This window comes from Heptranchias perlo, chromosome 2 (assembly GCF_035084215.1).
Source record: "Heptranchias perlo isolate sHepPer1 chromosome 2, sHepPer1.hap1, whole genome shotgun sequence".
Taxonomy (NCBI): Eukaryota; Metazoa; Chordata; class Chondrichthyes; order Hexanchiformes; family Hexanchidae; genus Heptranchias; species Heptranchias perlo.
The window spans coordinates 50,272,904-50,290,157 of NC_090326.1; the positions used below are offsets into that span (position 1 = coordinate 50,272,904).

The following is a 17,254-nucleotide window of genomic DNA, read 5'->3' on the forward strand; positions in this document are numbered from 1 at the left end:
TCCTCCTGAAGTCTGTTACTATCCTCCTCACTGTTTACTATATTTCACAGTTTTGTGTCATCTGCAAACTTTGAAATTATGTCCTGTATACCCAAGTTCAGGTTATTAATATATATCCAAAAAAGAGCAGTGGTCCTAACACCACTGTATACTTCCCTCCAGTCTGACAAACAGTTCACCAATACTCTTGACCAGTTTCTCATCCATGCAGTCCCTATAATCCCATGGGCTTCAATTTTGCTAACATGTTTATTATGTGGTTCTTTATCAAACGCCTTTTTAAAATCCATATACAGAACATCAACCGCACTACCTTCATCAATCCTCTCAGTTACTGCATCAAGGAACTCAATCAAGTTAGTCAAACACGATTCTCCTTTAACAAATCCATACTGGCTGTCATTTATTAACCCATAAGATTCCAAGTGACAATTAATTTTGTTTTGGATTATCATTTCCAAAAGTTTCCCCACCATCGACGTTAGGCTGTCTGGCCTATAGTTGCCAGGTTTATCCCTCTTCCCCTTTTTTGAACAAGAATGTAATATTTGCAATCCTCCAGTCCTCTAGCACCGCACCCATATCTAGAGAGGATCGGAAAATTGTGGCCACAGCCTCCGCTATCTCCATCCTTACTTCCCTCAGCAACCGAGGATGCATCCCATCTGGATACTCATACTTGTTTCTCCTGCCCCTCTACCTACTGCTTACTGGTTGGCACCACTGTGCTGCCCTCTTACTGGTTCCTTCCAAGTCAGGTTGCAGGGCACCTGGACAGTTGCTTGGGATGCTACTGCCATTCACGATCATGCTATTTCCAGGGGATATCCCATTTCTCTAAAAAGGAGAAGACCAAAGAAATTCATTTTCATCTGAAGCTGCATTTATAAGGTTCACTTGAGGCCAATGATGCACCCAGATCCTCTCCCTTCATGGCTGCGGTTCCAGATACATTCACATGCCCTCAGCGAGTACCTGCAGAATGAAAATGAAGCTCCAGAGGAAGTTCAGTTCTTGGTCCCCTTGGGGCACGCTTTGCACAAATTGGTCTCGGACACCACTGGAAGAGAATGATCTGCCCTGAGATATCGCCGCTTTAGTACTGTGACTAGAATTGTGCATAGGTGTGGCTGAACCATCCTCTTTCTAAGCTCCATATTATCCCCTCTGACTTATTTTCTACCCTTCTGGTTATACAGCCAATGTTTTTTTTTAAACCTTCTTTACTGCTATCTCACACTGCATTGATGGTTTCAACGAGCTATACATCAGTACCACTGCTCCCTCTCCTGTATTGTGTGACATAGTCTAATACTGTTCTTATATTTCCACTGTTTATTCACTTTCCCCAGTCTGACTTCCACTTGTCCACATGAAATGACATCTGCCACTTGTTAACTCAATCCCCCAATATATCCAGATCCCTCTGTATTTTATCCACTTGTTCAGTGTTATTTGCAGCTCTCTGGATATCGAAAGAAATGGAGAGTAAGATGAGGCAGAAAAAGGGGGCGTATGACAGATGTCATGTTGATGATGCAAGTGAAGCTGAATATAGAACGCATAGAGAAGTGAATAAGGAAATAAGAGGGGCAAAGAGAGAGTATGAGAATAGACTGGCGGCCAACATAAAAGGGAACCTAAAAGTCTTTTGTAGGCATATAAATTGTAAACGGGTAGTAAGAGGAGGGGTGGGGCTGATTAGGGAACAAAAAGGAAATCTACGCATGGCGGCAGAGGGCTTGGCTGAGTTAATAAATGAGTACTTGGCATCTGTCTTTACCAAGGAAGAAGATGCTGCCAAAGTCACAGTAAAAGGGGAGGTAGTGGAGATGCTGGATGGGGTAATAATTGATATAAAGGAGGTACTAGAAAGGCTGGCTGCGCTAAATGTAGATAAGTCACCTGGTCCAGATGGGATGCATCCTAGGTTGCTGAGGGAAGGGTGGAAATTGCAGAGGTGCTGGCCATAATCTTCCAAACATCCTTAGATATGGGGGTGGTGCCAGAGGACTGGAGAATTGCAAATGTTGCATCCTTTTTTTGAACAAGGTTGTAAGGATAAACCCAACAACTATAGGCCAGTTAATGTCTCAGTGGTGGGGAGGCTTTTAGAAACGATAATGAGGACAAAATTAATATTAATCCACACTTGTCCAAGTGGCTATAAGGTAAAGCCAGCACGGATTTGTTAGGGGCAAATCGGTAACTCGATTGAGTTTTTTGATAAGGTAACAGAGGGTTGATGAGGGCAATGCAATTGATGTGTATATGGACTTTCAAAGGGTATTTGATAAAGTGCCACATAATATGCTTGTCAATTCGATTCACTCCACATGATATAAAAAAACGGCTGAGTGCACTGGATACAGCAAAGGCTATGGGCCCCGACAACATCCTGGCTGTAGTGCTGAAGAGCTGAAGACTTGTGCTCCAGAACTAGCCGCACCTCTAGCCAAGCTGTTCCAGTACAGCTACAACACTGGCATCTACCAGACAATGTGGAAAATTGCCCAGGTATGTCCTGTCCACAAAAAGCAGGACAAATCCAAACCGGCCAATTACCGACCCATCAGTCTACTCACAATCAAAAGTGATGGAAGGTGTCGTCGACAGTGCTATCAAGCAGCACTTACTCACCAATACTCAGTTTGGGTTCGCCAGGACCAGGCGGCTCCAGACCTCATTACAGCCTTGGTCCAAACATGGACAAAAGAGCTGAATTTTAGAGGTGAGGTGAGAATGACTGCCCTTGACATCAAGACAGCATTTCACCCAGTGTGGCATCCAGGAGCCCAAGTAAAATTGAAGTCACTGGGAATCAGGGGGAAAACTCTCCAGTGGTTAGAGTCATAAATAGCACAAAGGAAGATGGTAGTGGTTGTTGGAGGCCAGTCATCTCAGTCCCAGGACACTACTGCAGGAGTTCCTCAGGGCAGTGTCCTAGGCCTGACCATCTTCAGCTGCTTCAGTGACCTTCCCTCCATCAAAAGGTCAGAAATGGGGATGTTCACTGATGATTGCACAGTATTCAGTTCCATTTGCAACCTCTCAAATAATGAAGCAGTCAGTGCCCACATGCAGCAAGACCAGGACAACATCCAGGCTTGGACTGATAAGTGGCAAGTAAAATTCGTGCCAGACACGTGCCAGGCAATGACCATCTCCAACAAGAGAGAGTCTAACCACCTCCCCTTGACATTCAATGGCATTACCATCGCCGGATCCCCCACCATCAACATCCTGGGGGTCACCATTGACCAGAAACTTAAATGGACCAGCCACAAATACCGTGGTTACAAAAGCAGGTCAGAGGCTGGGTATTCTGCGGCGAGTGACTCACCTAAGCCTTTCCACCATCTACAAGGCACAAGTCAGGAGTGTGATGGAATACTCTCCACTTGCTTGGATGAGTGCAGCTCCAACAACACTCAAGAAGCTCGACACCAACTAAGATAAAGCAGCCCGCATGATTGGCACCCCATCCACCACCCTAAACATTCACTCCCTTCACCACTGGCGCACAGTGGCTGCAGTGTGTACCATCCACAGGATGCACTGCAGCAACTCGCCAAGGCTTCTTCGACAGCACCTCCCAAACCAGTGACCTCTACCACCTAGAAGGAAGAAGGGCAGCAGGCACATGGGCACAACACCACCTGCACGTTCCCCTTCAAGTCACACACCATCCAGACTTGGAAATAGATCATCGTTCCTTCATCATCGCTGGGTCAAAATCCTGGAACTCCCTACTTAACAGCACTGTGGGAGAATCTTCACCAAATGGACTGCAGCGGTTCAAGATGGTGACCCACATTCCATGAACGAATAAAAAAATAAATAAAATTGAAGCCCAAGAAATTGGCTAAGTAACAGGAAACAGTAGTGGTGAATGGTTGTTTTTCAGACTGGAGGAAGGAATACAGTGGTGTCCCAGAGGTCAGTGCTAGGACCACACTTTTTTTGATATATATTAATGACTTGGGTGTACAGGGCACAATTTCAAAATTTGCAGATGACAAAATTGGCAGTGTAGTGAACAGTGAGGAGGATAGTGATAGCCTTCAAGAGGACATAGATAAGCTGGCGGAATGGGCGGACACATGGCAGATAAAATTTAATGCAGAGAAGTGCAAAGTGATACATTTTGGCAGGAAGAATGAGAAGAGGCATTATAAATTAAATGGTACAATTCTAAAGAGGTGCAGGAACAGAGAGACCTGGGGGTAAATGTGCACAAATTGTTGAAGGTGGCATGACAGGTTGAGAAAGCAGTTAAAAAGAGAATACAGGATCCTGGGCTTTATAAATAGAGGCAGAGAGTACAAAATCAAGAATGTTATGCTGAACCTTTATAAAACACTGGTTCAGTCACAACTGGAGTATTGCATCCAATTCTGGGCACTGCACTTTAGGAAGGGTGTGAAGTCCTTAGAGAAGGTGCAAAAAAGATTTACTAGAATGGTTCCAGGGATGAGGGACTTCAGTTACATGGATAGACTGGAGAAGCTGGGATTGTTCTCCTTATAGCAAAGAAGGTTGAGAGGAGATTTGATAGAAGTGTTCAAAATAGTGAAGGGTTTAGATAAAGTAAATGAGAAACTGATCATTGGCAGAAGGGTCAAGAACCAGAGGACACAGATTTAATAGAACCAAAGGCGACACGAGGAAATACTTTAAAAAAAAACGCAGCAAGTTGTTATGATCTGGAATGCTTACCTGAAAGGGTGGTGGAAGCAGATTCAATTATGGCTTTCAAAAAAGGAATTGGTTAAAAATAGTTGAAGGGAAAAGACATGCAGGGTTGTTGGGCAACAGCAGGGGAATGGGACTAACTGGATTGCTCTTACAAAGAGCCAGCACGGGCACAATGGGCTGAATGACCTCCTTCTGTGCTGTAATGATTCTAATCACTTTCTTCTATTCTGATGTAGCTTTACGTATAGTTATCCTTCGGTCCTTTGGTGAAACCAAGTTCTGGTCCATTTGAGAAGCTTCCCTCTCTTCCCCCTCCCCACTCATTCCACGTCTTTCTCTTGAACCCAAATAGAAGTTAGGGTGGTGACACGCCAGTGGCCTGGCCACAGAGTGAAAGATAACAGACACAATTTTAGTAAGGCAGCTTGGTGGCTGCAGGGGGCCGGGGGGGGGGAAAGTCAATGGGTGCTGCTGGCTGGGGTTAAGAGGAGGAGGGATCTATTTTACCCGGCCGACAGGAGGAAGCGCCCTGCCTCTGCCGCCAGGGCGGCCTGGCTCATGGAGGTCACCAGCAGCAACATCTCCCACACTTGGGTCCAGTGCAGGAAGCGTTTCAATGACCTAACTAGGTCAGCAAAAGTGAGCATATTTAATGATTCTCCTGCATCCCATGGTGCACATCAACCCTACCACCCCCCCAACTCATTCTGCCCTGCCAAGGCTACTCCATCACATCACTCCTCACACCCACTTAAGGCTCATCCTCAACTTACCTGCACTTCCTCACCTCCCCATTTGGGACCCCACCACTACCATTCACCCTAATCCTGATCCAATGTGATGTCTCTGATACATCTCTTTCATGGTCAGCCTCACCTAAAGCAATGCATTTATTGGCTGACCACTTCACCCTCATGTCTACTTTCTCCCCGTGTAGAAGAGAGCACAAAATGCACACAAGAGGGTGAGGACTGGAGGGGGGCCACAACAAATAGTGGTCCTCAGGGGCGGAGGAGGTGGCCCTGGAGATCAGCCACACCCTCAAGTGCCTGTCTGCAGGGACGCAGAGACTGGCATCCCACATATATCTGGTGGCAACTTTAATATCCACGCACATGAATTAATGTTAACAATGCTTGGTATGTTCAATACCTCTGTATGCTCATCGCACCATTAGACATCTGTGATGATGCTTAATATTGCCTTCTGTTCCCTTCCAGGTCCTCCAATGACTGAAGTGATGGGAGAGGATGATTGCTGAGGAGCTCCTGGCCTCTGAGGGTGCACCGTCCCATCTTAGCGAGCCATCCACCAGCTCAGATACTCACACCTCAGTGGGTCCTAGTAGTCAGTTAGTTAGTTGGGTTGGCATCTGGTGAGTCACCACACACAAGTGAGCACAAGCAGACACTGGTGGCAGGGGCAGCTGTGGAGAGTCCACGTCAGTGGAAGCACTCTTCCCCAGGCTCTGCTCAGCTGGATGCAGAACCCCAGGTGTGGGGGGGGGGGGGGGGCTGCGGGCATCCTTTAAAAAAGGAGAATGATAGTGACAGCAGCACATTTTAGAAGTACTGGAACAGGTGCCATGCACACTCTCCACAATAGCGGAAAGGATGGAGGAGTCCACCTCCTGCATTAGTGAAATAGTGGCGCAGGTAAGTGTGGGACTGTCAGCGATGGAGAGAAGGCTAGCCTCCATTGAGTTTCAAGCACGACTCACAAATCAGTCCTTTCAGGCCCTGACAATGGCCACTCGGACTCAGGGTGAACAACATTCTGCCACTGTAAAACAGGCGGACAGAAACTTTACAACTGGGTTTCCAAGGCATCACATATGTCCTCCAAACTGTTGGGGTCCAGCAGGTTGGTAGGAGTGACGTGGGCCTGGGGCAGGAGAGGGATGATGGCGAAAAGGGACATGGAAGTAGGGACTTCACTCAAAGTGCTCCCACGTCTCACCCATTGCCCCTCTCTCAACTAGTATCTGCAATGCTGCCTCCTCTCCAGGTGGCCGAGTCAGCCCCTGCACAGGTGGAGCAGTCTTTGGAGGGGCCCTCATGGGCTCCAAAACCCAGAGGGCATAGGCCCAAAGCAGTCAGGGCACGAATGAGCAACCTGCCACTACCTCTGCTGCAGTCACAGGGGATGCACCACGTAGAAGTAGTCGGAAGAGAAAGGCTAAGGTTTAGTGATCGCGAAGGGTATGCACAAGTGTGTTTGACAGACTCATTTTTCATTTATATTTGTTTTTTGTTAAACTCACATTAAATATTACATTTCTCACCACTACTGCCATGTCTTGCCCATTCTTGATTGCCTTTTGTGATAGCGCCCTTTCATGTGCTTCATCGTGAATGGTGTCGATGCCACCTAGTAGGTGAGTTTAGTGGGTGTATGTGTAGTTGTAGGACTGTTTTGTGCAGTGGTGGTGGGGGGAGATGGTGTTGGCACTGCTCTTTCCAGGTGGTCTGAGGACTGGACTATTCTCACTTTGTGATCTCCTTATGAGAATCGTTCAAATATTAGTGACTCCCTGGCCTCATGAGCAGCCAGGTGAGCCATTGCTCTGCTGATGGGTTCCTCCTCCTCATTGATGGCAAATGTGGATGCTGAATGAGGGTATGGGGCCTCCAAACGGTAACTCTCTGTTGCACCATGTTGTGCAGGACACAGACGACTATAATTCGACCCACTCTCGATGGCACGTATCGAAGCACTCCCCCAAACCGATCCAGGCACCAAAATAGCATTTTCAGCAGTCCTATCCCATGTTCAATGACAGACCTGGTGGTGCTGTTCCTCAGGTGTCATGAGCCACGTGTGCAGGGGGTATCACTGGCCTCTGAGAAGCCAGCCATCAAAGGTGTTCAGTGCTTGGAAGAGGGCCAGGATGTTGGATTCCCTCAGAATGAATGAATCATGGCACGTGCCATGGAATCTGGCACACATGAAGAAATCTTTTCCTGTGCTCACAAATGAGCTGTGCATTAATGGAGTGATATCCTTTCTGTTGATACAGTCCTGGCTCATGTGCTGGTGCTCGGATTGCTATATGCGTGCAATCGATTGCACCCTGTACCTGTGGGATGTCAGCCAAGTGGAATCCAACTGCCCTCTGTCTGGCTGAGGTCATCCATGGGGACGTTGACGTAGTGGTACGCCCTGCGAAACAAACCATCGGTGACCCGTCTTATGCATTAGTGTTCAGACGATTGAGAGAACCTGGCGATGTCACCTGTGGCGTCTCGGAATGATTCGGAGAAGTAGTGAGGGCAGTGGTCAATTTAAATGCGACAGGCAATGCGATGCCACCAGGCCCAGCTTGGCATGAAGGAGGCCGCAGATGTCTGCGACCACCTGACAACTCACTCAGCCTCCATAGGCACTGCTCCTCAGAGATCCAGGAAGCTCAGCCTCTGTCTGTAGACCCTCTGATGAGGGTAGTGCCTCCTGCGACCTGGTGGTGTCAGTTTGAGGGGATCCAAAATACAGGTAAATGTGTAAGCAGAACAATTCTGAGTGTGAACCAAGAATTTTCAGTCTAAACACATATCTCCAGGCCAAAAGTTTGTCTGAGAGAACTGAGTGCCCTGCTGCAATGTTTCACACAGCATGGGAAACACGTTGAGGCAGCATTGAAATCACTTGCCAGCATAATTAATTACGTTAATGCAGATTTCAAGTAATTTAAAGACTGCAGTTGTTGGATTAAATATCGTTTTGCCAGTTTCAATTGCCGGTGAGACTTTGGGGTTCAGGAACGGTGCAGGGACCCAGATGGGTCTGGGCTGTGCACGTTGGAGCTGGGATTCCTTCCCACTCCAGAAATGCCCGATTTTGTTAAAGTTAAAATAGTGTCCAACATCTCCCTACCCTCAGCTTCAAAATGACTTTCAATAAAAGCCAAAAAGGGATTTCCCTACAAATCAAGCATTTACCCAGTTTTGTTGGTTAGAAATCTATCTTCAATTTAAGTCAATTGCTGTGACTAACTCTCGTATGGAGGCATAGTTTCATCCACGTTTAGGAACAATGTTAACATCTTATGTTGTGTTGTGTATTGTGATGGAAGTTGGTTGGGACTGAGGTTTGGTGAACTGTGTAAATCTGATGGACAATGAATAATATTAGAAAAAAAGATAGTGGGGCAGATTTTACCTGAGCAGATTTCCTGCTGGAAACCAGTTCTGGCAAGTTGATTTCCCGCCTGGTAGAGACCACGGTGATTTTAACCGCTGGGCTTCATTTAGATGCCGCCGGTCCATTTCTTGCCTGCTCAGGCCCCGGTTAAAATTGTATCTGGATCCTATTGATGTAATAGGACTCCAATTTGCATACATTTATGAGGCCAGCCCCTGCTTTAGGCAGGCTCCTCATTTGCCTGCAAAACCTGGCAGGTTAACATAATCAGAAATGGTTGGGACCGAGTCGGTAAGTAGTCTGCTCGTTTTTAAACTACCCATGCCCCGCCCCCTCCCCCAGCTCCGGCAGGTAGGGTTAAAATCTAAATGGAGCAGAGGGAAATTATAGTCGTAAATTTGTTATATTAAAAATTCTGGCTCCCTGCACTTACATATTAAAAATTGGATACTTTCACATTATAACTGATTTTTAAAAAAGTTATAAAATATAATTTTGCTTCACTAAATTACAAAAAAATGATAGCAATGAATTGTTGTCACTTATTTCAAAAGGCCACAGAAATAAGAATGGCCAAAACTTCATGAAGACTGAATATCCTTTAATGTAAAGCAGAGTCTCTGATCATCTGTTAATATTTCAATCCTTTAATGCCCTATTTCTTTTTTCTCAGATCTTCTAGTCTACTAAGCTGTCTGGATCTGAAATGTAGCTCAGTCCACAGCAAAGATCACATACCAAACGTCCATGGGTGCTTAAGTAAAAATGATATCAGAGAATGTAAGAGTGCTCTTTTGGTGATATGTGGCCCAAAATGTATAGGCAGGTGCATCCCGGCCTAAGTTTAGGACGTGTCCCGTTATAACCACAACTGCTGACCGACTCATCCAAAGATCAAAAAGCAGGCCTTTGGTGCCTGGGGCATATCTGGGGCTCCCCCCCACCAGAAGGTGTCACAAAGTGCAGTCCATTAGGCAGCCATCCCCACACGGCTCTTTGTAAGGGTATCATACTTACATTTTTTTTTTAAATGCCCACATCTTTGGGAGTCCAGGCCCTAGACCTGGCCTGGATACTCCTTCCCCCTCCCAACAGGGTCCAACTGCATCAGGACAGAGACCAGTATGGCTCCTCAGTATACCAGCTTTTAGTTTTACATCAGGACTACTGTAGGTCAAGAGCCCTTGTCTTCAGCCACTCAAAGTAAGGACGGACAGAGTTGCCGCTCCTTGCTAAGGCCATGAGAACAACGGAAGGCTAGGACCTGGTGAAGTTTGTGTTCTGCCAAACACCTGCTGGAGCGACAGCAGGAGTCCATTAGAATGTCCATGCAATTTCAGCTCCATAGCATTCACCTTTTAACATTGAATTTAGCATTTCCCTACACACTGATCCAGAGTACACATGCAAAACACCAGCAGTATAAATTCTAATATACTTTTACATTTTTAATAAAATTCAATGGCCCAGAATTTGCTGGAGCAAGGCATCTTGCTGCATGCCGTTAGACTTGTTCCTGCACCTTTCAGCTCAAAAATGTTTTGCCCACAAAGTTGCTGGAATTGCGAGCTGATAATGGTGCGGCGAGGGAAATGGGCCATCTGGGACCTTGGTGAACAACGGGACAAACAGTCTATCTCCTTAACCAATGGATTTAAGAATTGAGAAATAAGCAAACAGGAAGGACTGAGAAGGAGGGTGAATTCATTGTCAAATCAGGTTCAGAAAGAGAAATATAGGAGGGGGAAAGAAAGATTGGATTAAGAGAGGGAGAAAAAAAACATTTTAAAATTAAATTGACATTTTTAAAATCTCCAACTGTCATATCCTAAAGGAATGAGACTCCACATTTTTAATTATTCACTTTCTAGGTAAGAGGTTGATTGACAGTTATTAACAGTTATCACATCATTGAAAGGGTTACACTATTAATCACTAGACATAACTTTTTGGTGAGTTTAATTGGCAATTGATGTGCAAATGCAGAAACTTCATGAAAATCACGGGTAAGTTAAGAGAGATATGTTGCTTTTGCAAAGCTAACAGCGGAGCGGCACAAATCGGCCAGCAAATGGTGGCAATTCGCAATTCACAGGGTATCTCCCTCGCCACAAGTCACTGGCCGATTTGTACATTAAATAACGGCGTGCATCGTTTACACGCCATTATTTTTGCAGCATATTCTGGGCGCAATTTAGTGCAATTTAAGGATATTAATTAGTAGTTCATTAATAGGGAAGCATTACATTGATATTTATTTGAACAATTATGCATATACAACTGAGGGAAAGCATATAAAACTTTTTACACTCCCATTTCCGACACTAGCTTTTCTACATAGGAACTAGAGTGAGCCATTCAGCCCCTCGAGCCTGCTCCACCATTCAATGAGATCATGGCTGATCTGTACCTCAGCTCCATCTCCCTTGATACACTTACCTAAGAAAAATCTATCGATCTCAGTCTTGAAAGCTCCAATTATCCCAGCATCCATGGCCTCTTGGGGGAAGAGAATGAGAGATTTCTACTGTTGTGAAAAAGTGCTTCTGATTTCCCTAAATTGCCGAGCTCTAATTTTAAAATTATATCCCTTCGGTCTTGATTTCTTCAGGAGGAAATAGTTTCTCTGTATCTACCCTATCGAATTGTTTAAACACTTTAAACACCTCAGTCAGATCACTTCTTTTCTTGTACTTTTACTTTTACTTTGGAAAGCTAGTTTTGTGTGAATTGGTGCTAAATTATACATTATTGTGTACAGTGCACTCACTATTAGGTTCAAAACACCCTAAACATGAGGTGAGTGAAAGAGAAAAATATACACATGACATACTTTGCTTTTTTTCCAATCCCTTCATCATCTCACTGATCTCTTACATCATCTACCAGTATTCCATTACACAGCTTGCAGATTATTTAACTGATTAACACATTCTCTGCAATTGTTTTAATCGGTTCATTCTCTCCCCCTCTTTACGCCTTCCCTTTTTCCCCCTCCCCCTCTATTTTTTGAGGTTACTAAAATGTGTGTTTATCTTTCAGTCTATAGTTCTGAAGAAGGACACCCACCTGAACTCTTTATAGAACACCTTTTCTCTTTGCAAATGCTGACTGAAGAGATGTATTTCTAGCATTCTGTTGTCATTTCAGATTTACAGTATTTGCTGTTTCTCCTTATCATAACCCTTAAGGGTTGAATAATTACATAAAGTATGCAATGGGGAAAAAAGTTAAGCATATTAGTTAGTGCTTTCGGTGCTGCTGGGACTGTGGAAACAATATAGGTTAATATCCTGGAATTTTGCTAGATTGCCCCTAAGGATCAGGGAGAAATTTCACAGATTGCCCCTGATTTTGCAAGTTAGTCAAAAAGAGGGTAGCGCTGGTCCATAGCCCATACTTGTGGGAATTGGCAGCTCACGGGCTGAGTTGCGCAGGCAGAATTCTGCAATGGGAGGTTTTTTTTTTCCTAATTTGAATAAGCTACTGGCACATAAAAAGCTAGCTCAGAGAGCTTGACCTGTACAACTTCACATCTGGTGGGGTAGCAACTCTTAAAAGGGCTGCAACTTGACATTAAAGGGCAAGTTGTGGTGGCAGCAGAATAACCGACTCAGCAGAGATGTGAATAAAACTGCTCCCTTTTATATCAAAGGAGGTTTGTCCTGGGACTAAAGGGTTCCTTCCAGTAAAAGTAGATGTGTAAGCTACACAGTGGGAAGTTGCTCACTAACTCAATGCAGTCACCCAGGTCCCCCATAACTGGTTGCAAATAAGGGAGAGGCTTGCTGGCATCGGAAGGAAGAAAGTTGAAGGCATGTGCACTCTTCATTCTTAGTTATTGTGGGGACACAAAAGCATGGCACAAACATAAGTTGGGAACTCCTATGCCTTCTGGGAGGTACCATTTTGAGAATCATGCACAACCATTGTCCTTTTGTACAGACTCTTTAATTTTGTCAAAGCTGCATGGTACAGTTTTTTTGCAGATGGAGGTGGAAGACTAGGAACAGTTGGCAGATGCCCAGCTTTCCAGCTCAAAATGCTCCTCTGTTATCAGGGGGTTTGTCAGTAGTGATGGATGTGGAAGTTAGACCTGTCTCCTAAAATCCATTCCCACCCTCATGTTTCTTCTTTCAGAAATACAGGCACTGTGGCCTGTTGTGTAATCAAGGCATCATGGTTGCTTCTTGGATATTGATGTGTGATCAACTACCACCTGTACAGAAATTGAGTGCAAACCTTTAATGTTCGTGTCGGGTATGTGGTCGATTGAGAAGCCTTGATTGCCTCATGGGTTCCATCTATAATTCCCTGCACTCTTGGGAAGCCTGCCAGGTGATGAAAGTTCTGTGCACTCTTCATTTGATGTACCCTTGTCTGAAATGAAATCAAGTGTGGGCCCTTCAATGAATATTTTTCCAAAAGGGAAAGTGGCAAATGCACTTCCCCTGGCAAACATGGTATCGGTTATTTGCTTTATGTAGGAATGAACTGCAGACTTTTTCTGGCAGATATCCTGAAAGGATTTGGCAATGACCTGGAAGGATTCTGCAGCATAGAAGCATTAATGCCATGGTTACCTTGACAGCAACAGGAAGAGTGGCCCCAATCCTTCAGGTCACCTGTACGTCAGGCTGTAACAACATGTGCAGTGAAACACAGGAAAAGAAGACAAGTCTCTGGAGACATGCCCAGGTCGGAATGTGTAAATATGGTACCTGGGGTAGTGGCAGAAGTACACATAGCACCCTAGGTATCTTTGCACCTGCAGGTGATGTCTCATCATGAAGTGATCCTGCTCATCTAAATCACGTTACCAGTATCAGAGTTGACATAGTCAGTCTCATCTGAGCTACTATTTGTACTGCTGGAGGAATTTGGCACGGTTAATACAAGTGAGGCACTGCAAAATAAAGGATTGTGCAAAAAGATCTCAATGGGGAACCAAAAAAACATGGCAAAATGCTCAATGCAGAAACTAGGAAAGGCTCCCAGTCAAAAAAAATGGTTACTTGAAAAAATAACCTACACAGTAGCAAACTACCTTCATTAAGCAGTACTAAGCAGGCCTGGCCTGCTAAGTGCTCCTGCATCATGCTTTTGGGTGAGACTAACACTGTATATGGAGCATCACCTGAATGTTAAATTTGGTGTGAGATCTTATTTGAATATTTTAATTGTTTAAACGAGGCCCATGCATCCCAGGAGTTCAGCCTCCATTTCTCATCGGCAGAAGCAGCTTTTAGAAAATTGGTACGCAGTCAGTTTTCTGACCTACATCCATGAAGCTCACACCACTAATGGTGCCGTGTAAAATCAGGACTTCAATTTACCTCTGGATAGTCTTCTAGCTGAGAAGTTTAAATAAGCTGGGCAAAAATGAGATGATGTTTAAATAATAGGGCCAATCTTGTGAAAGCTTGCCACTGGCGAAAAGTCTCACTCACTGGGAGTTGCCGATCAGGAAATCGCAAGTGCACTGTGCAAGACGTCCTGATATACACACCTGGTGGGTGAGGCTCCCAGCTTGTAAAATTGGTCCCCATGAATAGACTCAACTTCATAACACTCAAGTGAAAGTCAGAGAAGTATATTACATCCAATCTGGTCAACAAGTGGTTGAAGTTCTTTTGTGGGCTATTTTTAAATGCACTGGTTAATGTGTCTGATTCAATGATCACTATTTTTGCAAGGTTGCCATCTCATTTAAAATACAACAGGTTAACAACCTTGTTAGAATACATACACAAATCTGAAGTGAACATGTAACCAGTGCATCAGAAAATAGCACATAAAGGGAATTCAACCACCAATTGCTTTTATAGTGCAAAACATTGTTTGAAAAACAACAAATAGCTAAAGAAACAAAAAAAAACCTATCCATTGATGTGCAGCTTGGTTTAAAAATAGGTCAGCTGGACATGGCAAATGTGCAGATTTGTGATGAAGATTATGGATTAGAATGGAACTGGTAAGTGATAATTTTTATCTATTTGTGATTTTAAAAGTTATGCTTCCATATATTTAGTGCTTCGAGGATTCATTTTCCACCCCCCCCCCATTAAAAAACAGCCCCTCCCCCCAAATGTGAAACAGCTGTTCTTTATTTTGACAGGATTAGTACTAACAGAAAGCTATGACTTCAAACAAACTCACCTCCACAAGGACAGAGGTGGGTCCCACTGGATGGGTCCAGACCTGGCAATTGGCCTGAACTTGTGACGGGAGCAAATTTAAAAAAAAATCCTGATCAATCCCCTTGATCAGGGGCCGATTGGAGCAGTGTCAGGGTTAGGGGCTCTGCCATGGGCAGGCTGGCATACAAGTTTCAGGGCACATGGGTGCTAAAGATGCACTCAAAGTAGTGCTTTCACCCACCTGCCCCATTCAAATGAGGTGTCCACTCACCGAGCCCATAAATCCAACAGGACACAATCCCCGATGTAACCACTGGGGTCACAGCCAAAGGAATGTTAGGGTCATAGTTTTAAAATAGGGAAAGTGACAGCTCACATGAGTATTTTCCATAAAACCAGAAGCTGGGGTTAAAGCTTCTTTCTCCTTAGAGGGGTAATTTTAAGTTGCGTTCCTGGAGTGGTTTAAAATTAATGGAGGAAAAAAAAACAAGGAATTCACACCTGAATTCCCAATATGCACTTCTAGTGGATGAGGCTCTCAGTTAGGAGCATGAATTCATAAAATTGTCCCTATAAATCTGTAAATGTAAGTATACAAGATTGGCTCTACAACAGTGTGGAAATGGAATAACTCCTCCTGGACACAGGTGCAGAGTCGGTCTGTAATCTTATACCTATCTCTGAATGACTTTCTTTTTGTATTACAGAGCTTTATGTAGGCCATTGCATCAGTAATTAGTTGACCTGGTGTCAAATTCATATTTAACCAACTTGACAGACCTTGATCCCCCAAAAACTGAGAAGTGCTACCACTCGAGCTGCATTCTGGTGGAGAATAAAGTGAAGGATTTACTATCAGTATTAAATCCAAATTTTGTAACAATTGGGTATTTTCCATTATAAGGGCCATGTTAAAATACTTAATTCTTTATCTGCAGTGTTCTGCTATTACTTTTTGCTTGCTGACCTCCCTGGTATGACTTATATTATCTTATACCACTTCAAACATGAAATACTGCATTTGAAATGTTACAAAAACTCATTCATGTTAACAAAGTAAAATTAATGGCAGCCACAAACCTTATTCAAAAATAAATACAAGTAACAAAAATAGAAGAGAAGTTTAATAGAAATAATATTGTACTGTAAAAGGCACTATAAACATTACAAAAATATAGAAGCCTGTGGCAATTCAAGGTTTCCTTCAATAATGGAGCTCCCTTTTACTCCATTGCAAATGAGCAACAAGAGCAAAAAACTAGGCAAATGCAAGAGGAGGAAGAAAGAGGAGGAAGAAAGAGGACAAAGACAGCAATAACTGATATAATACCTTTACTGTAGTAAAATGTCCAGAACTAGATTGGAAGGATTAAACAGGCAAAATTCTGTTAGTTGTTCATTTAAATATTTTGAATCAAATCTGGGGCCTTAATAAGGCTAAGCATAAAATAGTCACAACCACTCTACTAAACAAAATGCAGCAGATTACAGGAGTAGGAAATGGGCACAGACTCTACTCTCCCAATTCTGCAATCCCCCTATGCCCATTACACAGCTGCTCTCCTGCATAGTATAAGAAAGGTATCCTAAAATGGATAGAGGTATCCTAAAAATAATGGTGTAGAAATTCAGTGGAGCTCTGTTCAGGCACAAAGGCCTGAACATGTGCCTAAACCAGAAGGCCTGAGGCCAGCCCACAATTGGGGCTGGGGCTTCATTTAAATAATCTGGGTGAGTTGTTGGTGCCTGTACCTCCACAGGAAGGTCACTATTATGCAAGAACAAATGTCAGGCTACCTCGCCGGCAATGGCCCTCAAGTATGTGCTAGTGAGGGAGGACAGTGGGGGAAATCAATTGTGGACACAAACAGCACTCTGAAACTGGGGGGGGGGGGGGGGGAGCACATCTGATCCTCCAGGCTCCATATGAATTTTGAAAACAAAAATTAAAACTTACCTTTTCGGTAACAGCCAGTTCCTAGACCACATCCAAGGTCAAGAGATCCTAAATGGACCAGGTCCAACTGCTGCTCTTTTCAGGATAGCCCAATCTCTCAGAAGGGTCCTAAAACAGGTGTTAGGCCCCTCATTAGCCTGACAACTGCCTAAGGCAGCCATTTTGGATGCCTGATAGTCGTCTGAGGCTAATGTGGTGGCAGACGTTTTCCAGGATTTCTTGGGGTGTAGGGGATAGCCCTACAAAATTGGTCATTTTTGTTCCCATTGTCCATCCAGAAAATGGGCATAACGATGACCAGTGTTTGTAACAAATCCGC

General features: G+C 44.2%; 1 long non-coding RNA gene across 1 annotated transcript in view; it reads right to left on the minus strand.

The window, feature by feature from the left end:
- LOC137333539 (uncharacterized) overlaps nucleotides 1–17,007 on the minus strand; it is a 38,659-nt gene extending 21,652 nt beyond the window's left edge. Inside the window, exon 1 of the long non-coding RNA XR_010965911.1 lies at nucleotides 16,936–17,007. This is a non-coding gene — a long non-coding RNA (uncharacterized lncRNA). The remainder of the gene's footprint in view (nucleotides 1–16,935) is intronic.
- Nucleotides 17,008–17,254: the final 247 nt, after the last annotated feature.